This window comes from Miniopterus natalensis, chromosome 4 (assembly GCF_054644295.1).
Source record: "Miniopterus natalensis isolate mMinNat1 chromosome 4, mMinNat1.hap1, whole genome shotgun sequence".
In the NCBI taxonomy this organism is placed as follows: domain Eukaryota; kingdom Metazoa; phylum Chordata; class Mammalia; order Chiroptera; family Miniopteridae; genus Miniopterus; species Miniopterus natalensis.
The window spans coordinates 47,108,449-47,133,980 of NC_142084.1; the positions used below are offsets into that span (position 1 = coordinate 47,108,449).

General features: G+C 40.1%; 1 long non-coding RNA gene across 1 annotated transcript in view; it reads left to right on the forward strand.

Moving 5' to 3' along the window:
- The first annotated feature begins 1,764 nt into the window (after positions 1–1,764).
- LOC148093277 (uncharacterized) overlaps positions 1,765–25,532 on the forward strand; it is a 206,769-nt gene continuing 183,001 nt past the window's right edge. The window contains exon 1 of the long non-coding RNA XR_015714368.1: positions 1,765–2,077. This is a non-coding gene — a long non-coding RNA (uncharacterized LOC148093277). The remainder of the gene's footprint in view (positions 2,078–25,532) is intronic.

The following is a 25,532-nucleotide window of genomic DNA, read 5'->3' on the forward strand; positions in this document are numbered from 1 at the left end:
TTACAAAGATTAAGGTGTTTCTAATTGTACCCATATTTGCAATAATTGCCGTTTCTAGTCTCTCTGCTTCTGAGGGAGTATGTGGATGAACCCTCTGGCCGAGTCCCGCAGCTCCTACCTCGGCACTCTGGGTTATTGCTGCTCTCCCCTGCACCCTGCTTCCTCCGGGGGCGATAGTGGTAGGCAATCCTGGGAACCTCCAGACCCCTGGAAGCAATGATGGATAAGATCGGGATGGGTTGTTGGGATGTGTTCTCTGAACAGTGTGAGTTTCTTTTTGTGTTTTTGTTTTTTGTTCTTTAACATGAAGCCACCCTACACTGTAGGGGTGGATCTCAGATCTGGTGAGTGCGCTTGTGTCCATTCGGACAAGGGGATCTTCCCAAGTGGTGGGGCTGTTTGTCTGTTCCTCCCGTAAAACATCTGTTGACATTATAAAGGCTATTAAGCAAAAGGAATTGACATCACATCTTTTATGGCTCTTACTGAACCTCATGATTTAAACGGTTCCATCAGCGATGGGACTCCTTGGGTGAGGCTGGGAGGACCCGCGCCCAGAGCCCCCCGCAGCATGTGGGGTGGAGGGGGGACCACACGAGGGCCACGGCCGAGTTTCTGTTGTCGGCTTCTCCCTGGGGAGCAGCTGTCTTTTCCGTGTTGGTTTCATAGGTCGTTGCCTTCTCCCCTCGCCGTCCCCAAGCAGGACAGTGTTTTCTTTCCGATTCTTTCGCCCACAATCAGGACGCGCCTGTTTGTCCTTTCAGCTGCGCGTCCTCGAGGCTACCGTGGGCTAGACACCCTAAACTTTCTCACCGAAGCTGGGGCTCCGGGGTCCCAGGGGCTCTTCTCCTGGTGGTGCCCGGGGTGCCCCTCACCGCGCTGGCGCGCGAGCTGCGGCGACACCAAGGAAACTTTCTTGTTACGCTCACTAAGCACCGACTTAGCTTCGCAGCGGCGACCCCGCTTTCCGTGCAGGGCTCGATCCCCCCCACGCCCCTCCCCCCCCACTCGGCCTCGGCGCCACCGTCCGCGGACCCCGCTCTGTGCGGTCCTGGCCCCGGCGCCCCGGGCGGGCAGGCTCCGCGCTCGGGCCCCGCGGCCCTGCGCCGCCGCCGCGCTGCGCCCCCGCGCGAGCCGCATCCTCCCGCCTGAGCATGGCCGGCTTCCACCGGATGACATCATGGAGGCTGCGTGAGTGCCGGCTCCGCGAGGGGCGCGGAGGAGGGAGGGGGAGGCGAGGGGACAGGGCTGGGAAGCGGGCCCGAGCCGCTGCCCGCCGCGCGGCCGCCAACCCGGGAGGAGCGCTCCGCCCGCTAGTGACAAAGACGCGGGGCCGCCCGCGCCCCGGGGCGCTCGCCGCGCGCAGCCCCGCCGCCGCCCGGGCGACTTCGCCCTCCGCCGGTGAGAGACCGCAGAGACCTTTCAACAGGACTCCTTGCGAGTCCGCGCCCTTCTCGGCCCGCGGTCCCGCCGCCTGCGCCCTTGACCCCGAGCGGGGCTCGACAGTGCCCTAGACCCGGGAGCCGGGCGGCAGGTGCCTCTGCCGGGCGGGTCCGGCCGCGCGGAAGCCGAGGCTCCTCCCGGCTGGGGCTCGTGGTGGGTGCTGGGACCCAACACTCTGGAGGCGGGGCTCGCCCTGCAGGCGCCGCGCTCGGCGAGGGGAGGTGGTTCCAGCCGGCGGCGCGGGGCAGTTACCTCCGCCTGGCCCGCCGCGCCCACCCCGCGCGCCGGACGCCTCCGGCGGATCCCCGTGCGCGGCGCGCTGTTGACACCGGCTTCGCCCTGGCGTCCGAGCCGCGCCCTCGGGAAGCGCCCGAGCGATGAGAGCCACTTGGCAGGCTCACGAGCCACCGGCGCGGGCTTGAGGAGCCCCCGCACGGATTGCCCGGGAGGGCGCGCACCGCTTTGTCTCGGGCTTAGCGCGGATGCGCGCAGACCCGAGCCCGGCTATCCGCGGCTGTCGAGTCGGACCCGGGCCCCCCGCACCGCCCACCTGGGCGCGGGATGCCTTTGTGTGCCTGCTGCCGGCCGGCCTGAGAGCTGGGACTTCGGACGCCAGAGGGTCCTGCGCCCACGGGTGAGTGGTTCAGCTCCGGGAAGTGAAGCGACCCATCGAGGCACAGAGGCGTCTAAGCTCTGTCCCAGGTGGGGTGAGTCAAAGCGCAAACTTGGGACCCGCGCTCCGGCTCTCCCCGCCCGGGTTTCCGCGCTCGTCTCTAGATTATTTGTGGCTGGTGGTTGGAGTTTGAGGCACATCCAGGGTGCAGTTAGTGCCCCAGCCTTCCTGGCCATCCCTTTTATTATGCAGCAGTTCCCGGAGAGGTGTGTTTGCTGAGCGTCCTGCAGACCCGTGGCTGCTTCATTACACAGCTTTGTAGGCGTGAGAGAGGAGGCTTGGAACCTGCTCAGGTCCCGCCGGCGAGAGCTGCGCGGCGTGTAAGTGCTGGGAAGCCAGCACGCGGGCCCCACGGCGCCGGCTACCTGTCGGGTCCACGCACGTTTTATCAATGATTTCCTTCTGTTTGGGCAAAGTCCAGCTTTCAGATCACGGAGAAGTGGCGGTAACTATTGGAACGTTGGCTTTCAATGTTAGCTTGTTTCCAAAAGAAACACTTTGTGAAAAAGGTGTGAGGAAGTGAAAGATTGCTACTTTGGGAGGATTTCATTCACTGCAGTCTAAAATATTTAAAATTTTAAGCGCTATTTCATATTTGTGAATTTAGTGTGTAATAAATGATCTCAGAATACTAAGGAGACTCGTGGGATACAATTTAGATATTCCAGCATCTAACATAATACGAGGGTATAAGAAAGTAACAATCATGTTTATAATTCAAAGTTCATTTTACTTCCTTCTTCTTAAAAAGGCTTGCAGGTTTTCCTTTAGATTGTTTCTTCTTGTTTCAAGACAGGTGATCCTGGTGAAGCTTTTCTAAAACAAAAGTATCAAAGTGAACTTTCTTGGTGGGTGGTTGCTCTTCTGATACAGCTGAGGTCTTTTCGGAACAGACATGATAGAAAATTATTGGAATAAGAAATATGGTGGAAGTTAAGATGAACTGGGTGAGATAATAGAGGGAGGTTTTACTAAAAATAAACGGTGGGAGTGCGATGGGCATGGGAGGGCGTCACATCAGTTTTGCTTTGGAAGAGCTCACTGCAGCCTTGCCGTGCGGTCTTTCCCCCCGGGAAGTGCATAATTAAATGTTTGATTCTGTTCTGTTCTGTTGAGGCCAATGCTATGACCAAAGGGAGCTTATCTTTTTACCCAGGATTGCTGGGATTAGCAGCGACGTTTTCTCCTGTGATTCAGAAATACTTTTTATTTCATTATTTGTTTCCTCACTTCTTATCACAAAGGGCTCCACCTGTGTCTTCAAAAGTTTTATTTTTTTCTCACTTCATTATACTCATCTCTTTATAGTAAAGCGTAAGGAGTTTACATGAACGCTTTTTAGAGAACTTGTTGCTCATGTTGGCTGCTTTCCTTAAATATTGTAATAACGAAATCTCTTTCTGAAAGTAGTCCAGTGTACATACAGTCTGCTGATGTGCTTATGTGATGGGGTGTACCAGACATTAAAATACACATTAATATAAAAAATATATAATCTCAATTAGACAAGCAGCCAACAACCAGGAGGCATGTGGTGTCTGGCTCATGGTTTTGGTAAATGATATTTCCTTTAACAATAAGATGTTTTATCTCCTGTATGTGGTAAGCAAAGATGTACATTAAGGAAGCAGTTTATATTTTATATCTGAAATCTTTAATTTCAAAAATATGTACCTAAGAAGGTAAAAGATGCTCTGGTACTTCACTGCACTTTCACTAGAATATGTGAGGAAAGTTCCCAGAAAGTGCAGGCACCTTATGAATCCGTGTGACTTGATATAGTTGATAGGCAGTAGTACAATGTTATTTTTAAAAACATGAAGTAAAATGATGTCCTTGCACCAGAGAATATTCTCATAATGTTCTTTAATGTATTTCAAAAATACTTTGGCTATTTTGTTACACAGGACTCTCAACTGAAAAAGGTGAGACGACAAAAACAAAGCTATGGGATATTGCCCAGAGCAGACAACAGTAATGGTTCAAGGTCATGGAAAAGAGTACTGTGCTGGCACACTGGAAGATTTCCAAGGAGATACTGTGTATGGGGAATGTGTTTATTCCGTTTGGCGACCTCTTGCTTTCATTGTCCCAGCTGCTTGGTTTGAACAGGCACTGTGGGTCTCTGTGACTCGGTGAGACCCTTTCACCCTCCGCGAGGCAGCATTATGCCTTGAGCTCAATCAGAAGGTTATTCTCTGGGCTTTTCCCCTGGTGTAATTCAAATTCTGGTTTAAGGATGCTTGATAGATCACAAAACATTGTGATTTTAACTTCTGTGTAGGCATTCAATATGGAACTTGGTCAGTAAAGCCTTTTTGACTGAAAGGTATTGGTGTCTCGGCTTCTTCTGGAATTCCGTTGAGAGTGAAGGCCAACGTTAGTGGGATCGTTGAAAATATCCGGGAGGGTGGTGATACCTTATTCATAGGGTTCAGATAATATTGTTAATGGAGTTTTTAAAAAATAAAATTAACGAAAATTTGAGACAAAAATCTCTATAAGCTAAAATTATCCTTTTGTTATATGTTTTGCACAATGTGCAACTTAATGGACCTTTGGGATACTATTGATTCACTTTCTATTTCCCAGTGTCAGAATGATGAGTCCTGGGTAGGAAATGTGTTGTAGTTCTGACTTTGTCATCTAATGGAGCACAAATCTCTGAACCTCTTGAATAGTAGTTTCATTCTGCATTAAATAAAGATGATAGTATCTGCCCTGCCTTTCTCTTGGGGAATGGTGTACAGTAAATGAGCTAATGTGCAAAAATGATTTCGAAAATATAGGAAGAACTATCTAACGGATATGACTTATTAGTTGACTTTTAACTTCTAAGTGTTGTCAGTTAAAGAAGTAAATTTATATAGAGGTGAGTCTAGTTCGTGATTTCTGTTTTAAACACCTGGTATTTTTAATTAGTGGCATTCTTGCCAATTCATTTATTATAATTATAAAATTGTTAAGTAGGTTGTTATATATCTTTTTTTACTGCAAGTTTGCTGGCAACTAATTTTCTCACTTTTTATGTTTGAAATAGGTTTGTACAGCCTTCATTTTTAAAGAATATTTAAGCTGGGTATAGAATTTTTTGGCAGTTATTTTCTTTCAAAACTTTAACTTGCTATTCTTTTGACTCTGGCTCCTACTTAACCTGTCAGTCTTATTGTTGCTTTAAAGATAACGTATCTTTGTCTCTCACCTATTTTAAGATTTTTCATTCGTCTTTAATTTTTCTCAGTTTTACTATGATGTTCCTAGGTATGGTTTTCTCTTTTAATGATCTTCCTTAGAGTTTGCAGAGCTTCTTGAATTTGTGGGTGGATATATTTCATCACTTGAAATTCACTGGTGAACTCCCTCTATATAGCTCTACTCCATTCTGTCTCCTTTATTTTTCTGAGCTCTCAATTATACATTTAACACATAGTTTCACCTTGCCCGACATACCTCTTAGACGTTTCACTATTTTTTCATTCTTTCTTGCTTTCTCTCTAGGCTTGTTTGAATATTTTCCTTTGACTTTTTCTTCCACTGAACTAATAACCTTCTACACTACTCTTATTATGCTGTGTGGCTCATCTATGAGTTATTATTTTAATTATTGGATTTCTTCAGTCTTCAAATATGCATTTTATTCTTTTCTATGTACGCCAATTTATCTATTTTCTCAATTTTTCTCTCTCTTACTTTGAACATACTAATCAATTATCTTAAATTATCTTAAAATTTTTGTCTGCTGATGCCAATAATTGGATTACTGTGAACTTTTCAGTGTCTCTCTTTACTCTTGATTTTTGTAATTATCTATAAAAATTGTAGGGTATCCAGATGATTTATCCAAGCACAAAGAGTTGTCAACATTTCTTCTGCCAGGTAGATAAGTGGAGTGGTAGCCGATCGTTGTAATCCAGTCAGCGACCGAGCTGACTTAATAGACTCCTTCCACTGCAGGGCCGCCCGAGCTGCCAAGGCATAAATATCCAGAGCCTTCCGCGGGTGTATTCACAAGTACTAAACACAAGTCCAAGCAAGACTTCTGAGAGTCCTGCTCTTCTTTTCAGAAGCTTTCTTATTAGGGTCTTCGTCTCCAATCATATGCACAACTTCAGGAGTCAGCAAATGTCATGTGGGTGGAACCAGGCATGTGTCAGCTTGGTGTTTCATTATTTATTTCTCACTGGGATCTTGGCGCCTCCTATCTCTAATTTTTTATCTTTAGCCTCACAAGGCTGCCAGAATTTCTGCTGGATTCTTTCTTCCATGTTAGAGGTCCTCTGCTCAGGCAAAGCCCATATTCTCAGCCTCTTGCTGTGTGTCTAGATTGGCAAATGCCCCTACTCTCCATCCCAGGGGAAAATTCACCCTGAAAAATTTAGCTTACATCTTCGATGCTTCCTCCATCTGGAATTTTGAAGCCTCTAGTCTTGGCTTCTTCAGAAGCTCTTCTAGTAATTTCTGAGAGAATTTCCCCCTTATAGTTGGCTTTTCTAGTTCTTGGTAATGTTGTTCCACTATGAGTTACTCCACCATGACTATCAGCTGAAGTGGATCATTATTTTTAATCAATTACAAAAATAGATGTACAAGGATGCAAGAGCGTTACTTGGTGACTAAACTGGAATGAGTAGTCCTAGCCTATAGGCTCCTAGGCAATTCAGCTAACTCTAAACCCATTTGATTAAAAAAAAAAAAAAAAGTGTTATAGAAAGAGGCCAGATTCTACATAGTAGTTATTGTGTTTGGAGACAGTTTCCCTATTTCCTTTTTGAGATAGAACTTAGTAGCAACAGGTAAAGCCAAAAAATGATTCAAATAGCTAATAAGTTCAAATTCATAGTAACTAAACATAATAAATTGGTAAACCTTTTCTTTCCCTGAGGAGTGATGCTCACACAACACATGCACACATACAAAAGTAACTCTTTTCTGAAAATAAGCAACTTATGATTTAGGAATCATTCTGATTTACAAATAAATTCCACATATAGGGAGTGAGTAGTATGGGAAGTCTGAAACCTCCCTCTACTTAGAAACAACGTCCTTTGTTTTTCAAATTGTTACTCTGAAAAGCTACTGATACAAACTGATATCTAGCCATATGCATATAATAGAGTTAACAAGTTAATAGTGTATCATCAACTTCTTTTCCTTTTGGTATATGGAGGAAACTCAGAATTTGTTTTCTCCAGAGGAAATGTTACAAATGGCAGTCAGTTGTTTTAGAAATGTCTTTAACTTAAAGTATATTGTTAAAGACTTAAATTAACTCTACTTCTATGGATTAGCCTAGAAATTTTGTTGAATCTGTCTAGCAATGGATGGTGAGCTAAATATATACCATGACATTTTAAAGTGGTTATATATTTCCGGTAACATATTGGAAACCCCTTACTTTTGGGAACACAATCAAGTGGAAGTTGGAGAATTCCTGGAATGTGCTCTTTTGCCTTCCTTCCAGTCATTGTCCTAAGGCACATTAGGAAATTCACTGAAGCTTGGTGAGAGTGATGAGCTGGTACTGTGGTGTTGCTGGCTCATTATTTGGGGCTGACACTGATGAGTAATGCTTTGATTCTCATAAGGTGTATTATTACATGCCTCTTGGGCCCTGATTTCCATCCTTTCAGCCTCACCCCGTAGGGAACCCCTCAATCAGTGGGAATGGGTGGGCACTTCTGAGAAGCTTTCTGTAGCTTTTCAGAAGGTCCAGGTTGGATGGAACCTCAGCTGGCCATGGTGATGAACCCTGGAATCCTCTCTCAGAGATAAAATTAGTTTATATTAGTTTAAATTATTTTCAAATATTCAGATTTTCTTAACTCTAATGGGAAATAAAAGTGGCTTATCTTAAATAAACCTGGTTTCTGCCCTCATTACTCCTCAGATCCAGCCTATATTTAGTAAATGTTTTATTTTGCATTATCTGGAACTATCTTTCTTGTACCATTTATTGGTCTGTAAAAGTTTGCCACATATAAGTTTGAAATAGAATGGAACAAATGCATGATTTGTGTAAACTAAGTTGTTTTCTTGTGGGATTTACTGTTAGGAGGCCTTTGACCTCCTGGAATGTTGAATTGTGAGGGGTGGTGGCAAGTGTGTATGCGACAGGAGCCTATATGGCCTAGTCAGTAATCTTTCAGGTGTTGGGAGCAATGATTCTAAGAGTTATATTTTACAGAAAACACATTTCCAGAAAAACAACTGGAACAAAAATGAGGCAGCCTGGTAGAATTATAACTAATATAAATATATGTAGATATCAAAATGAGAAATTAGGACAGAGGAACAGCTATTTGTAGATGACACTATTAGTAGATGAGTTTCTAGCCACAGCAAAAGTCTCCGTCTCTTGCTCACCAAACTGTTAAATATTGTTATACAAACTCCCTGTCATTTTGTATCTCTGATATTTTCTTTCTGTCTTAACTGACTAGCTTTTGATAAATCACAAATCACTATTTAAATTTCAACTATTTATTACTTTGTATTATAAAAGAACATTTCTGACCTTTTCTGGGGAGTAAAATGTGACTGGTTTTCAATCCAACTAGCCTTAGGTGTCTGTGCGTCAGTAAACTTTGGTGAAAGGCCACTGATGGAGGTGGAGCTTTCTATAGCTCCTGTATGGCTTTAATCTCCATTCATAAAAACCATAGGCTCCCTGAACTCATGTCCCTCAGACATTAGCAGTAACAAAAACAATTATTGTTCACTTAGAGTATTCTGATGTGGAATACACCACTGTTTTCTTCTAATAGTTCAGATAATAGAGAGTTGGCCATTTAAAAAAAAAAATAGAGCTCTTGGCATGTGTTTGCAGGATTCTCTTTTAATGTATGTGTATTTCTGTTTGAGAGATAATCACACACATAACTGTTCATAAGTTTTAGATATTATTCATTGCTCCTTAGAAAAGATTTTCTACATAAGTCATTTTTCATTTGTTTACCTACTATAGTTTTTACTTCTATATCCCAGGCATAATTAAATTTACATTATTTGATGATAAAGCCCTTTGGTGTTTATTGATGGGGTAAAAAAATGAAGAGTCAGTCTTAGAATTTTATAAATACTTAAAGTACTCATGAGTTTTTGTGTGCCCCAAACACTCTGGATTTATGGTAATACTTTTGGGTAAAATAGATAGGGGTACATGATTAAAATTGTTAGTGTTTATTTTGCAAGTGAAATTAACCTACATGTTCTATGGTCACTATAGTGCAGTGTTTTGTATGTAACTTCAAAATCTACTTCAAAAGTTTGTGTATGTTAGAGGCAAAGTTCTGCTTTAGTAAGTTATTTTTTAAAGTCGTACGTGTTTAAAAGGGAAACCTCAGAAGACATGACAAGGGATAATTGTTGTTATGTTATAATAAATCTTCATGATAAAGGATTCTTTTGGGTATATTCAACTCCTCCTACTAAAAATAACTTCCCTGAGGTTGTAGTGAAACACAGGCAAAGCTCATAGTTTCATGAATGTCTACAAAAATGAGAGAACTTTAACAGAGGCCTGTTCAAGGAAGGGAAGGAGAGAGAGAGAAGAGGAGGGGAGGGAAAGGGAGGGGAGGGGAGGGGAAGAGAAAGGAAACTCTGTTCCTATTCCTGTTACTGGACTAAAGGTGTCTGTCTCTCTGCATACTTCAAAGCCCAATCAAACACAAACAGGAATTTGCATCATGAACTTAAGGGTTTATTATTTGAGGAAATGGCACCATACCCAGAGTCACAGGTGAGCTTGTACTCAGAGATCTGGCTCTCCAATGACTTTTCAGAGGATGGGTTACATAGTGGGAAAAATCCTTGATCATGGTGAGTAAAGGAGTTGGGGTTGCGGGCTCTATTGATTGGTTGGGGCCAGAGTGGGGAGTACCTGATCATGGTGTCAGGTCCTGATTTCAGCCATGGCATTGTTCTGTCTGGTTTCATGAGGGTTGGTCCTTAGGGTGATTTGGCTTCCATTGACCTGGGGCTAAAACACAGTGGAAGTCAAGACATTAGCTTGACCAAAACTGTTTCTGTGGTCCACAGACCTGAGGCTTTGTTCTTAAGACAGTTTGATGCTGACCAAAATCCTAAGGGCTTAGTGATTAAGGAAGGGAGTGGGTTGACAGAAAGGAGAAAGTGCTATGTTAAAGAAATGGGTTTCTGTGAGGGTTACATTCCTAGAGAAGTAGTAGTTGAGGTAAATACTGAAGATATTTTGTAGCGTCCCTAATGGAGGGACACAAATTCCCTTCTAGATTTATGTTGTACCGCTCCATATATTAGCAAATTAGGAAGGTTGACAAAAGCTGGAGTTAAAGGCAGATGGTGGTTGATGAAGGATCTAATTTAATTTGAATTTTGAATAACTAGACAAATAGGATAAGAATTCTTGTAATTAATATCAAAGTTTTGATATAAGGAAATACCTATTTTGGAAAGCAAGTGTGGAGCATAGAATATTATAGGAAAGAGTAGAGAGTTAGCTAATAAAACATCAGAAGAGGAAGAAGATTGTGAGGACGATGGGTATGTTTCAGCGCTGTTTAGGCAAGTGCTTCACCAGCCCTTTTGGGGAGGAATTATCATTAAGACCAGAATCCGTGCAGATCATTATTATTTTTTTTTCAATAACAGTTTGCATTCAATATTATATTTTATTAGTGTCAGGTGTCATTAGGTTTATTTTATATGTGTTTGCTTAAGATGACTAATTTGTCAATAAACCATATGTATATGATTCACTGCTGGTTGTGGGTTGAGGTACTTTCCACTAAGTCTGTTTCTGTAAAATACAGAGTTAGAAAACCCTTTCAGCTATTATTTTTAATAATAAGTATATGATCACTGCAGTGGAAACTTTGGGTCCCATAGCAGGGAGAGCAATGCAAAGGGCCACTCACTGCACGGTTTCTCCAAGCACACTGATGGACATCCTGAATCAGAATCTTTTAGGAGGGCTAATAAAATCCAGAAACCCATCTCAGGCCAGCTCTTTGAGTGGAGCTGAGAAATCCACATTTAACCAGCTCTCTGGGTGATGCATGTACACAATGAGCCACAACTTTCTAGAACTCTGTTAGAATAAGGCCTATTCCTATTGGAATATGAACACATATCACTACTGTACAATAGGCATTTTATTTTGTCTCATTTTTCAAGCAATTCTCCCTCAAACCATTTTAAAGTGCAGAAATAATAGAGACATAAAGATCTACAAATACCAGGAATGTTTGCTACGGGTTCTTTGGAGACTAAGGCTTCTTCCTCACTCAGCAGGGGGCCTGATGACTGAGAAGCCGTTTTGCCCTGGGAAGTATTACAAGTAGCCACCTGCTGGGTTAAACAGATTGCAAAACCTGGGGGGAAAGAACAGACTTTTTTCCCCCAGTGGATGAAGCTAGAAGCTTTTATCTTGCAGACAAAGCCAGTAGAAGGGAAGCCGGTGGCTCTGTGGGTCCTGAAGCCTTCACTGTGATGCTGTTAATGACCACACAAGGACAGTTAATGAGCTGAGCTGGGGCAAGTGTTGCTGGAATGGGTGCCTGTTACTTGCCTGGCACTGATTTCTTGGAATGATCCTGTGGGTCACGCTCACATTGGCTACCAAAGTATGACACTCTGATATAATGCCATTTTTAATTTTAAAAATATCAGTGGTTCTCACAGTTTGGTACCAATCACATCACCTATAGAACTACTAAAAGTCTAACTTCTGTGCTCCACTCTCAGAGATTCCGACAGTTTGAATGAGAACAACAGTCTCTCATTTTGCTAGTGACCTGTGTTTCCCAGAGAGATGGACTGACAGGTGTTAGCTGAATGTAAGCAAATATGTTATAGCACTATCAGTTCTTATGAGGATATTTTTAAAAAATGGACATTGTTATAACAAATAACTCACTATAATTAAAAAAATAAGGTCTAGCCCAGCCAGGTCAGGGCACACGCCCAGGTTGCGGGCTCGAACCCCAGTAGGAGGCGAGCGGGAAGGAGGCAGCTGTTCAATGTCTCCCTCCCTCATTAGTGTTTCTCTCTCTCTCCCTCTCCCTTCCTCTCTCTCTGAAATCAATAAAAACATATTTAAAAAAAAATAAGGCCTAGAGGTGCCTCATTTATTTCATACCCCAGAGAGTATGCCAGAATTGCGGCATAAAAATAACTTGAATATTCTGTTGTGTACACAGTTGGTTAAACTGTATATTCGCCTTATTATAATAGAATTTGGACTGTAGACGTCATGATTACTGACCACATATCAGGAGTGAGGACTTCGGATTACCTTAATTGGACATCATACACTTTAGAAAATATTTCTTCTCAACTGAGTAAGCAGCTAGGGAATCTGTCTTGGCGTGTGGCAGAAGTAGTAGCTTAATTGAAAGGCCTCACTTCAGACAGACCTACTGAAGTTTGTTTAGAGCTTCTAAATGTAACAGACAGCAATACTGAAAACAGTGGCAACCGAGGGAGAGTGAATCCTTCCAGAACATCACTTCACGAATAGAGCACTATCAGAACCACCACGCACACAATGACACACCTCGCTGGAGTTAATAGAGTGCTTAAAGGCAGGGTGTGAATGCCCACATTTTCCTAACATTCTGTAACAGCTGGGTGCAGAGGAGTGGAATTGCTTTCCTATTAAATACACCTATTGCACTAGCAATGTTTACCCTGAGTCCCCAGGAGAAAGCAAAAGGTTTATTTTTGTAATTTAAGGTTAGTTTTTCTGGAGTAATTAGAGAAACTCCTTTCTTAAATGGATTCAGATGTTAGACTATATCAGCATATCTTCCTCCGAATATTTTAAAGAAAAGTGCCATTGCTATAAAAATATATGGAAAAAGCTAAATGACCTTTGGAGCTTTTTGTTAAAAAATTTTTCTTTCTTTTTTAAAATATCCAGTTGCTGAATGTCTAAAAGTTAGAAAAAGCCAGTTCTTAAAATAACAGTAATTACTCAATAGCATTTCCTGTTTCATACACAATGATGAACTTGTTTTAATAGCCAGAATATAGATTTCATTTTCTTGGAATGAAATTGATAATATTAATCTAATTGCAGCTTGTTTTACCACTTGATGATCTTACTCACTGACTTCCTTCCTTAGTGATGTCTGCTTAAGTGATAAACCACTTAGATTAACCAGGCCTACCAACAGCTTACACTTCCTTTTCTCTCTTTTTATGTCCCCATTTGAAAATGTCATTTACTTGTATAAAATTAATTTCAGATATCTTGTTTAGTAAGTTCCAGCCAGTGTTTCTTCTATCTTCTAGTTCTTTCTCCTAGTGCAAAGGAAACCGCCCTGGTGCCTCATATCCAATGGTACTTGGCCAGGGACTTTCTTGTTAGCGTTTGGACCTGCAGTCACACTGGCTCTCTTGAGGTCATCCACTTACAACTTCTGTCTACAGTCATTTGCCCCTGAATGACAAGGATACGTTCTGAGAAATGCATCCGTAGGTGATTTTGCCGTGCAAACATCAGAGTGCACTTACAGAAACCTAGATGGGCTAGCCCGCTGCTGTAACTGTGTGGACTATGCTTTTTCCTTCTGGCAGCGCAGTAGGCTTGTTTACACCAGCACTGCCACAAACATGTGAGTAATGCGTCACATTACGACATTCCCATGGCCACTACATCACCAGGCTGTAAGAATTTTTCAGCGGCATTATAATCTTATGGGACCACCATCATATATGTGTTCCAGTGTTCACTGAAAGGTTGTGTGGTCCTTTGTTAACTGAAGGGTTGTTTTGTGGCACATGCCTGTATTTCTAGTCATTCCAAGAGATCATGAGGGCTCCCGGAACGCACCTAGGTCTCCACTCCCCCCTGGGCTCACAGTCCAAGGAGCAGACCTTCCCTAGCAGAGAAGGCTCCAGAAGGTCTGTTCTGACTCACACCTTGAGCTCTATTTGTATACCATGGACTGACTATTGTAAGTTCAGTGTTGTTGTGGGAGGGATTTCATGCCTCCCTGGGGAGTGATTCATATTCTGTTTATTAGGAAAAAGAGCCATAGTGTAAAATTTCTTCAATCTTTTCCCCTCTTATGATTCTCACCTTACCACCTGTCACCTGATTACTAGGGATTTACAGGTTCTGGGAGAGTCTGAAACTCTACCTGATGCCATGGTCCCTTCCAGAAAATGGATGTTTCCTTTTTCTTCTGAAGTTTTTGGGGAAAATTATTTCTCAAATATCTATTTTGTATAAAATTAATATGTAGCTGAAGGTTTATTTTGTCATTGTTGGGAGGACAGAGAAAATCTGCTTTAGTTTTCATCAGTTTCCTCCTTGCTTTTCCCTTCGTATTATGTTCTCTTACAAGAAACTGCTATGTGCTGATAACAATCCCCTTTACGTAGAGTGATTCTGGTTATGATATTCAAATTCTATAAATTACAGAGTATTTGACGTCTTATAAAAACCCTTCTTAAGATCGTATTAATTCCAGAATGATTCCTATAAAAGGACATAAAAACTATAATATTGGACAAACACTGGAAAATAAGTACCGTACTCGAGAAAGGATGCATGAGGGAGAAAATACCCCCAGAGTTTCTTCTATAAAGGTTGGAAGTTCTGACTGAGATTGTTAGTAGAAAAAGGATCCTTCAAAATTGGGAGATATTGAGTGGTTGCTGGTTTGATATTATTGACTTTTTGCTTTATTTTAATAACTGTTGGAGATGAGGACAGTGAAAATGCAGAGGTGTAACGTTCCTCAAATTTTGCTTCTATTCAAGAGTTGGACCAGAAAATAATCTGAGAGTCTAGTGAATATTTTGACAAGTAAAATGGACTCTTTTCAGCCACTAGAGTAGTTTTTAGAGGACATACAATGTGTAACAAGAAGTTAAACATGAACTTGTGAGTTGGGGGGGGGGGGGGGGCAGATCTGTATTGGTAACTGACCTTAGATTGACTGATAGAAGTGATCCAGCAGATCTGACAGGCAGAGGGCTTCCCTTTTCTCCCCCACCATTCTTCCAGTACATTCTGTGTACATCAGCACCATCTCCGTGTGTCAGGAAGAGTAAGCCTTTTCCAGAGAGAAGGTCTTCAGGTGTACAGAAACTCCACTTGCTGTCGGAACCTCAGAGCAGGTTTTGTTGCTCACAAACTAAGCGTCCTCAGTAGAATATGAGAAGCTGTAAGACAGGGAGGTTGTTCAGTTTATCCTTTGTGGTATTTCCGATGTCTGGAAGAGTACATGAATTATAGAAATGTCTCAATAAAAATTTGTGTGTGAATGAGTTGGCCAAACATCCCCTCCCATGGCCACAGATGACTAAAGATTAAGAGATTATATATTTGTTGAAGTAAGAACCATATCTCCTTATTTCCTTTGTTTTGTTTCATAATGCTTTCTTCTTCTTATTATTAATATATTCTCAGACCATAGCTTTGCTTCTCTCTAGAAATGATATTGTTATTAACCCCCTACACCTCCATAGAGTTTAGAGATCCATGGCTTTCAGATCAGGCTCTAAGCCTTCTCAGAAGGGTATCAATATGTTCTCTTCTATTTGGAAGGACCCAAGAAGAGCAATGTCTACTTATAAACAAGCTATTATATATATCTATGTCTTTAGCTCCTTCAAATCATAGAAACACACCATGAAACTTGAAAGAAGTTGGGATTAGACAAATCCCACCTTTAATGTAAGAAGTGATTCTTGTTCTTATAAGTAAATATTTTAATTAAATAAAGATTATCCCTCTATTCCCCACTTCTAATTGCAACGAATCCAGTATGGACTCTCCCTCCTTTCTTCCTTTCCCCCCCAAAAAGCCAGTTTATAAATCAGCACTGGTTGAAGTACAGTCTGGGTTGCTGGGCAAGCTCTGTACTTTTAAGTAAGGCTGATCTGCAAAGAGAGTCAGGTGAACTGTCTTGATGCCAATTATTGGGCAAAATGTCTAGATTTTTATTTCTCCCTCTTATACTCCTAGAAAATTGCAGAAATATCAGATTATCACACCCTCCTCAAACCCCCACAGGCAAGTGTCCAATTCTCTTTAATTTAGATTTTTAGTTTATTATTTCATTCTTCTTTCCCTTCCTTTTCAAAACTAATTTTTAAAAGTCTAATAGGATTAGGGATAAGGCTAACTTCTTGGGCACTGTGTATAGACAAAATGAATATATAGAATAAATCATATTAAATGTAATAAACACAAACATTTTCTATTCACCTTAATTAGCTCTAAAATACTTTTTTTCATTTTGTCCCTTCCTGCATCTTGTTTCTTGCTTCCAGTTTACCCCACTATCTCTGTATTAATGCTCTTTGAAGTACTGGAACTTCTCAGTTACTCCAGATCTCATAGTTAACAATTCTCCTTGGTACTGACCCCCATTACACAGCTATTTCATCATATGTTTCATTTTGAGGACCAAGACTAGGAATGTGTTTTGATTCTCCTAAGAGAAAATGGCAACACAGTGCAGATACAAGAACTAAATAATTAACCCACTTTGGAGAATGGGATATGCTGACTTTTATTAGTATAACTTAAAAGAAAAGAAAATTAGCTAAAAACAGTCAAAGGAAATAAATTCAACATCATTCATTAACATGACAGAAGGTACATCAGGCCCCTTGGAAGAGTGAGATGAGAGAGGACAACATCTGGCTCCTTTGCCTAAAAGATTCATTTGTTTCTGGCAAAGGAAAGAACTTACCATTTCCTCATTGTTCCAGCTCAGGGGTCCATTTCTCAGCCGTGTAAGTCACTAGTGGCAGTTCTTGCTGAGCTGTTTTTAGAAGGACCCTAGAAATAAAGTCTGGAATCTATGATAATGGAAAGTGACGGATTAAATAAAAATAAAGGTATTTGAAAGAGACTTTCTAGAACTGCATGTCATTTCTCCATTCAGCTTAGTTCAAAATCAAGTTGTTTCTTCCAATCTATTTTTATGTATTCTTCATTTATTGATTCAATAATTGTTGAGAACCTAGTATGTACCAAAGGGAAACATCAGTAAATAAGCAAAGGTCTACTTCTTCCTAATACACTCACTTGCAGGGTAATCCCAGTGTGAAGGCCAGGACTGAATGAATTTAAAGAAAATCTAGTATGGAAATGTGAATGCTAGTATATGAGTAAAAGACAAAACAAAACACAACACCAGGGATCTTTTTTTTAGAATTAGAGAATTAAATTATTATTTATTTACTTTTATATTTTTCTTAAACACTTGTAAAGAGGGATAGTCCTGACTCATTTAGGCATTATGAAAATCACTATAATGTGCTATTGGTAAATCTGCAGTCAGTTCATGCATTTAACAAATTATTAACACTAGTGCCAAGTGCTGGTACTAGGTGCTGTACAGTAAAGCCATCTTTTTACATGATTCAGCACATCTCTGAAGAGAAAAGACTAAGCATTTTACAAGTCTGACTGTTTACACTTAAGCATATAATTACAGGCTTGTGTATATCAGAATTTTTCAGCATCATTCATTACTGTATTTGGTACTAGATACACCAAGAAGCAAAAGATGAGAACCAGGTCTCCAGGGCCTTTTGGCCTTGCTATTAGATGTGCCCTTTAAGACTAGATGTATGTGAACAATGCAATATATATATGTATTATATATATATATTACACACATATATAATATATATATACTATTAAAATGGATTATAGAGAATCACAGAATATATTTACTTTTTAAAAAGTAAAGCTATTTACTTCTGTACATTTATAGAATATAACATTTTAGTTGGTTGTTCCAGTATTTCCTTTGTCTTTTTATTACTTGAGCTCAACTCCTAAGAGACTCGTTTTCTTTATCCTGTTATATCTAGGGCATTCTTTGTTTAGGTCCACTTAGCTCATTTACTCAGAACTAATGAGAACAAAGTCTCAGCTCTGATATGCAAGGTACTGTACATTTGCCGTCTCAGCTCTTAACCATAACAGTAAATTTGTCTCAGCATCGATCAAACCACTGACCTGATAAAATTCATGTTATTGTTAAAAATGCTCTTTATATAAATACCTGACCTAATTTGTTTATTTAATTACTAATAAAGGCATTGTTAATGATTTTTGTTATTATGAGAATCATTAAATCAGATTTTAGGATATGCTTATTAAACTCTTCAGAGAACTTCCAATATTTGCAATGTGTTATCAAGTTCTGGAACTCAGGAATATTTTAGTGTTGGCAAAAATTAGGAAAATAAATAACTTGGGAAAATATTGCAACAGATGATAAAAATAACAAAACGATTTAATAGGGAAGACACATTCTAACGTTAATATTTGTAATTGAGAAAAGTTCACAGTCAAGCAGTAGGCAAAGTTACATCTGAATAATGTATGAATCACTGAAACAATTTAAAGTTGTGGCTTATTGATTATATATTGTTTGCATATAGTATATAGTATATAATGCATTATATATATGTATATATAATGCATATATATATATATATATATATATATATATATATATAGTATAGTACCTATCATAGTGCTTGCTATATGTAAACTTTGCCAAAGGGAAAAATTAACTAATTGGTCCATGAATTGACTTTGGTTATGAAGAACCAAGCTTTATAAATACAAAGAACAAAAGACTTCTTTAGTTTAATATCCAGTTTCCTTAATTTGTAGTGCTTGGGTAGGCTGGCTCAGGATGGCTGTACTGCTTTGCTGGTAGAGCTCATTGAGAGGATGTGACCAGCGGTTGGTCTCAGAGCTGGGCCCTGGCTCTTGGAGGCTTCTTTAACCCCTCCCCTGTCTTTGGAATGTACCTTCCACCCACCATTCCCATAGCCAGAGAATTGTCAAGGACAAAGCCTTGAGAGAGTAATGTGTCGTGGAGACCATCTGGGCTGAATAAGTGACTGAACCCCATTAAGGCCATTCTGTGGGCCTGTGCCGTGATCTACTGACCTTTCGGTGGCCCAAGACTAGCTCGTGGGTGAGTTCCCTGGTTTACTCACCCTGCCCCTTACCAATCTGGAGCGGTCTGCCTCTTTCCTCGGTCTCTCCTTGCCTTATGTGTAGGAGGACCAGTTTCGAATTTCAGGAGGGCAACTTTTCAAGGTTTTGAACCAATATTCTTACTATTTTAAGACCTGTTTTGTAGGTGTGCAAATGGATGGACAGAGAGATTAGGTTTTGCCAGAATTTAGAGTTAAGTAGCAGCAACAGGAAGAGAAATGGTTCACAGACTCCAAATTCATTTCTGTAGACTATTCATTAGAACTAGTTGCCTTTCTAGATTCTCAGCCTACTTTTGACAACTTGGTTTCATTCTGTTACCCAGGTAATGGAAGAAAGTGTTGACATAGAAAATGCAGTATTCAAATAATCAAATTTCATCAGTGACGAAGCACCTTCATTTCAATATTCAAGATGTTGAGCAACAACAACACACACAAGTGTCAATAGACTATCATTGTGCTCAGTACTACGTGCTCCAAAAATTATCCTTTTAAGGCCTGCCTGCCTCCCTCCCTCCCTCCCTCCCTCCCTCCCTCCCTCCCTCCCTCCCTCCCTCCCTCCATCCCTCCATCCCTCCATCCCTCCATCCCTCCACCCCTCCCTTCCCTTTCTCTTTTTCTTTTAGGAGATTATTTGATTTTTCACTATGATGTGAAAGATTGATGGACAGAATTCTCCTGAGCCATTAAATAGCGAGTTAATATAAATCATCACTAACTTGTAGGAGAGAAAGCTTTTTGTACAAGGCCAGCCTTGTTTGTACCCCTTCCCTGTGATAGGACACTTCCTTTACTTGAAATTCCAAGGACACAAGAACAAGGATTTGCAACCTGGTAGTAACCTTTGACAGGGTACCTGCCACACCTACAAAAAAGGGTGAGAAGAAACTAGCTCTCATACTGATAACATTCACGAATTTTAGCCTTACAGCAAATGTATCTTTAATACAACTATAAGCAACTCCTACTGTGAGAGAAAATGTTATTTTAACAGATTGATTACTGCTTCCAAGATGCATTATTTAAAAATAAGAAAAAAGAAAGATATCCGTGCCCTGGCCAGTGACTCAGTTGTGCACTGTCCCATGCACTGAGAGGTCACAGGTTCGATTCCCGGTCAGGGCACATGCCCGGGTGATATCTCTCTCTCACATCAATGTTTCTCTCTCACCTTCTTCCTTCCTCTCTCTCCAAAATCAATAAATACATATTTAAAAATATAAGACATTTGCCCTAGCTGGTTTGGCTTAGTGGTTAGAGGTCAGCCCACAGACTGAAGGGTCCCGGGTTTGATTCTGGCCAAGGGTATGTACCTTGGTTGCAGGCTCGGTTCCTGGTCCCATTCAGGGCATGTGCCGGAGGCAACCAATAGATGTATCTCTCTCACATCAATGTTTCACTCTCTCTCTTCCTCTCCCCCTTCCTTCCAATCTCTCTGAAAAGCAATAGAAAAAATATCCTTGAGGTGAGGATTTAAAAAAAAAAGATACTTGCTTTAAAAGGAAATAGTTTAGAAAAACTTGTCCTGTAACCCTTTGCTATGTATTATAAAATAAATGGAGTGAGGAAACTAGTTTGCATTTAAAAAAATGATGGTAGGGATCTCTGGGGCCTTTGAGGCTAATAGTTCATTTTACAATGGATATTGCATATTCTGTACATACCTTTCTGGTTAATATTTCACTTTATGCCTCAGCCAAATACCAGTATTACCTTACTGTTCTAACACCACTCCCTGCTGTGTACTGAACATTCCTCCCTGACATGGGCTCTCCTTCAGGCATATTGGCAATTTTCAGGGTAGTCAATTTGATTGTTTAGTCTGTCGTCTATCAAGAAGACAGCACTTTGTTTCCCTTTGGTGTTCTAGTCAGAAAATCTTCTCTTTCACAGCTGTGAACCTTCTGCCTCAACATTTTATATTCATGAGTTTCATATTGATGTTGTCCTTCAGTACAGCACATGCAAGTTCATTAACTTCCATTGAACAGGTAACTCTGTTCTTTCTACAACTATCTTTTTAAAAGTAGAAACAGAAAAAGGTTTTTTATTGAAAATCTATATAATGTACTAAGCTTGCTGATTGGTGATTAGAAGAGAGAATATATATATATGTACCATACATAATTTTATAACAATATTTTCAATACATTTTATTTTTATTATGTAAAATCTGAAACACATACAATAACAGAGAGGACACTAAAATGAACTCCCATGACCAATCTTGTTTCATCTTTCTTCCACATTCCTCCCATTCCCCCAGATTATAGTGAAGCAAAACCCACACATTTCATTTCACGTGTACATTTTAGTATATATTTTTAAATACAAGGACCATTAAACATCTATACCCACAGTGCTACAATCTGACCCCAAAATTAGCAACAATGAAAGTATATTTTAATATAGATAGCTTAGTCAACTAATTATATTAGTGTTTCCTTTCTAAGTCAACTTGAAGAACCTCTCACTCAAAACTACAGTCTTATGATGATGACTTGGCATCCAGACTGTATCACAGATGCCCAGTTAATCAAGATGCAGTTAAAGTGTGGCACTAATTGCACTGAGTTCTAGGTGCTGAAATCAGCGCTTTTCTTTTCTGTGCTCATGGCCAGCCCTAAAGTAAACTTTTGAAATGCAGTAAAACTGATCTTGTTTTCTGCATCATGGACCCAGCTCTCACCTGCATATTGCCCCCAGGACTCCCAATAGTGCATGGGACCCAGTCTCTTCCTGCCCTCCACAGTGCTGCCTGCAACCACACCACCTAGCTTGGTCCCTTACTCCCATCCCCAGTGCAATGTCCAACTCTCTCAGTCCCATTTCTCTAGTAAATTTTAATAGAAAGGCACCTGTACTAATATAAACCAAGATGTGTGAAGAGGAAGAATCATTTTTCTAAAGACAACCTTATAATTATTTTTGATAGTCTTTGATAGGCAAAACAGGAATGTCAGAAGAGATGGAAAGCAGAACAATAGCCACTTGTGTGTCTACGTAATATGTCAGCTCCAGGCTTCCTGAAAATGACAAATAAAGAAGACATGACCGAGCAATGTTCTAGCCCATTCTCCTTTCTTCTTCTCTTTCTATTTGCATACCTATCACATTTATTTTTTACTACTTTAGTAGGAACAGACAGAATAAGAGAAAGAATAAGCTGGAAGGGGAAGAATAAAAGGTAGAAAGGAGACAGAGGTAAGGGGAAATCCAGGTGGGAGATGAATGCTCTGTGGGACACTGAACTGTGTGGGATCCTGACATATTGCTAAAGAACAAAAATATTGGGAACAGGACCACCCATGTGTTTATTTAAATGATTTTTTTAATGATTGCAACATAGGAGTTTATTATATTGTCTTCTCTGTTATTGTACGTGCTTGAAATTTGATATAGTAAAGATAAAGATAAGCTAGAGTATAAATATAATATTATAAAAGAAATGATTATGAGGTTGAGAAGGTGGAGAGACGTATTCAGAGATGATTTTCTTTTTACCATTGTGCATAAAAATTTATCCTGAGAATTTAAATTATATATGTATGCATATATATATGGATATATATATATGTGGAGATATATACACACACACACACACACACACACACATACATACATATACACACACACTCATAACACTATGTATAAACGTGTGGGGGGAAGAAATTTTCTTATACCTTTCAAGGTTCTTCTGGCTGGTCTAAGAATTAAATTGGCATGAGACCGATTAACAGGAAAAAAATAACCACATTTAATACATACATACACATGAGGTTCCATAAGAATGTGGGGCTCCAGGGGGACTCAGGCAGTTGAGGCTTCTGTGCCCTCTGAGCTAAGGAGAAGGAGGTAGCTGTTTGGGACTTCAAAGGGGAGGAAGGCAATTCACATGGAGGTGGGATAGCAAATGTTTGGTAAATGTTTGCTGAGCCCCTGAGAGCCAATGGGACATAGAGTGGACTCTGATTTCCAGGCCCTCCCAGAAACCAAGCTCATGTTAGACGGTAGTTATCTCTCTCTGGTGATAGCTCCCTTCTTGGAACAGGCCCTCTAACTAAATCCATTGAGGCATAAGTGAGAAGGTCAAAGGTTCTTCCTGAGTCTTTTGTTTCTTAAAATAACCCCCATGGCAGAGAGACACATTTTAGGATGGCGAATTTTGCTTCCCTACAATGTGACTAAAATAGAGAAAAAAAATGGGGTGAGTTAAAGCATTCTTTTAAATGCTCATAAAATGTCCTGTTAAGGCCCACAATTTTAAAGAGAAAGAATGGAAGTGCACTCTTCTGGCATTTTAATAGCCTGGGATTAATACCTAAAAAATACATGCATATGTGCACGGAGAACATAAAAGGCTGAACAAAAGAGCTTAAAGTGCTAAAATCCAATTGTACAAATGAGTGCAGAATCAGAGGAGTGCACTTTTGTTCTTTCTCTTCAAAATCTTGCATGTCAACATTTGAAAGAATGCTTTAACTCACCCATTTCCCTTTGCTTTCTTGAACAAGGCCTTAATTATTCACCATTGTAATTAAATCTTTCATTTATACAATTTTTTTAAATGTTACTTATTTTGAATGGCCTACTGTTTACTTTTCTATTTCTTTGTCAACAGTAAAATCTCTAAGACCATAATGAAAGGTAATGCTAATCACTTAGGACAGGAAATATTATTTTTTAAAATAAAAATAATAAATAAAAGAAATATTAACTGGTGATATAAAAAGGACTAAAAATATTATTTTAAAAATGTTTTAATCAGAAGGATGCTAATGGTTAAATATCTCAGGCTTTCAAGCAGCTTAATTATCTACTGACACAAAAAAATGTAAAGGTTTAATTCTGGAATGAATGTGCTTTTATGTGTCAGTAACACTGAAAATTGCTTTTATGTAACTGGATTATCAGGGCCACCCCTGGCAAAACTGTGATTTATATTTTTCAACAAATATAGGAACAGTTTGAATGGCTGGTAACAGCTTCATTTTCCAAAATGTGAAAAAACACACCAGTGCTTATTGGTGGCTTGTGGGTGGAGACTGGGATATGAGGACTGTGTAACTGCCTTGACTTCATTCTTAGGAGATGAAATTCATCTTGCCCACTGTTTCTCATTATTTGAGAAGCAGTTAATTCCTTAATTGTCCTGATTCCAGTGTTCTATTAGGCCTTCCCTTTCATTAGAGATTTTGGGAAATATCATCTGGCAGAGAATTCTGGAATTAATTCCCTAATGAATGAATTGTAGCTCATTAGAAAATTTTCATGATTCTTAGACAAATTAAGTAGAATGTTGCAAACTCCATGAAGATGAGAATATTGTTTTGGTTTCCATTATTTCTCCAGCATCTAAACTAGTGCCTGGCATAAAGTACATGCCAATAAATATTTGTTGAATAGAAAATTGGATGCAGCCTGGCTGGCGTGGCTCAACCTATGAACCAGGAAGTCACCGTTAGATGCCCGGTCAGGGCACATGCCCGGGTTGCGGGCTCAGTCCCCAGTCGGGGGCGGGCAGGAGGCAGCTGATCACTGACTCTCTCATCATTGATGTTTCTCTCTCTCTCTCCCTCCCCCTTCCTCTCTCTGAAATCAATAAAGATATATTTAAAAAAAAAAATTGGATCCAGTAATTTACAATTATATGCATGAATGTATGAAAAACATGTGATAGGGAATGTCCTGGCCTATGAGATTGTTTTAAAAATATGCATAAATTTTTGCATATTCTTTCTAGTCACATTCTAGGATATAAATATGACCCAGGCATGGGCCCTAGCAAATATAAGTCATTTCTATGTCATTGTTTTCCTCTTCAAAAAGTTATCTGAACTAATGAGGAAAAGTAATTCTTTAAAGGATGAGATAAAACTTTAGGAATAGGACATTTTTTACGTTCTTTCCTTAAATTGAAGAGCTTTATTAGTTACAGTGTTAAAGACATTTCTACCACACATGGCTTTATTAAGAGAATACATTTTCTTTATTACAATAATTTTCTCACTTTTCCATGGAAGAAATATTGCATGTAGCATAGTTAGGGGGTGAATCAGCCAAGGGAAGGCACCTTCTGTTTGGGATGCTGCTTGTCTTGTTTGCTTACTGTGGAAATCGGGAAAGTGTAATCGTCTTTGGAGTTCACCCAGTTTAGGTGTTCAGAACAAAATCTGAAGATGTTTTTTAACTCTGTATTTTTTAATAACACCCAAATAAGATGAGTGTTATCAAGTCACAGGATGAACTGAAAATTATATAATTAATTTAAGAAGAAAACCCACATGTGTTCACATATGTAAACATCTTACAAATGATATAGAGTTCTGCTGTTAAATTTTTATTTCTTCTAAAAAAGTTCTTTCATGGTAAGTGAAATGCAAGGGCAGTCCTTTGTAATCCAGGTTCTGCGGGGCCTGTCAACCTTGTCTTTGTCACATTA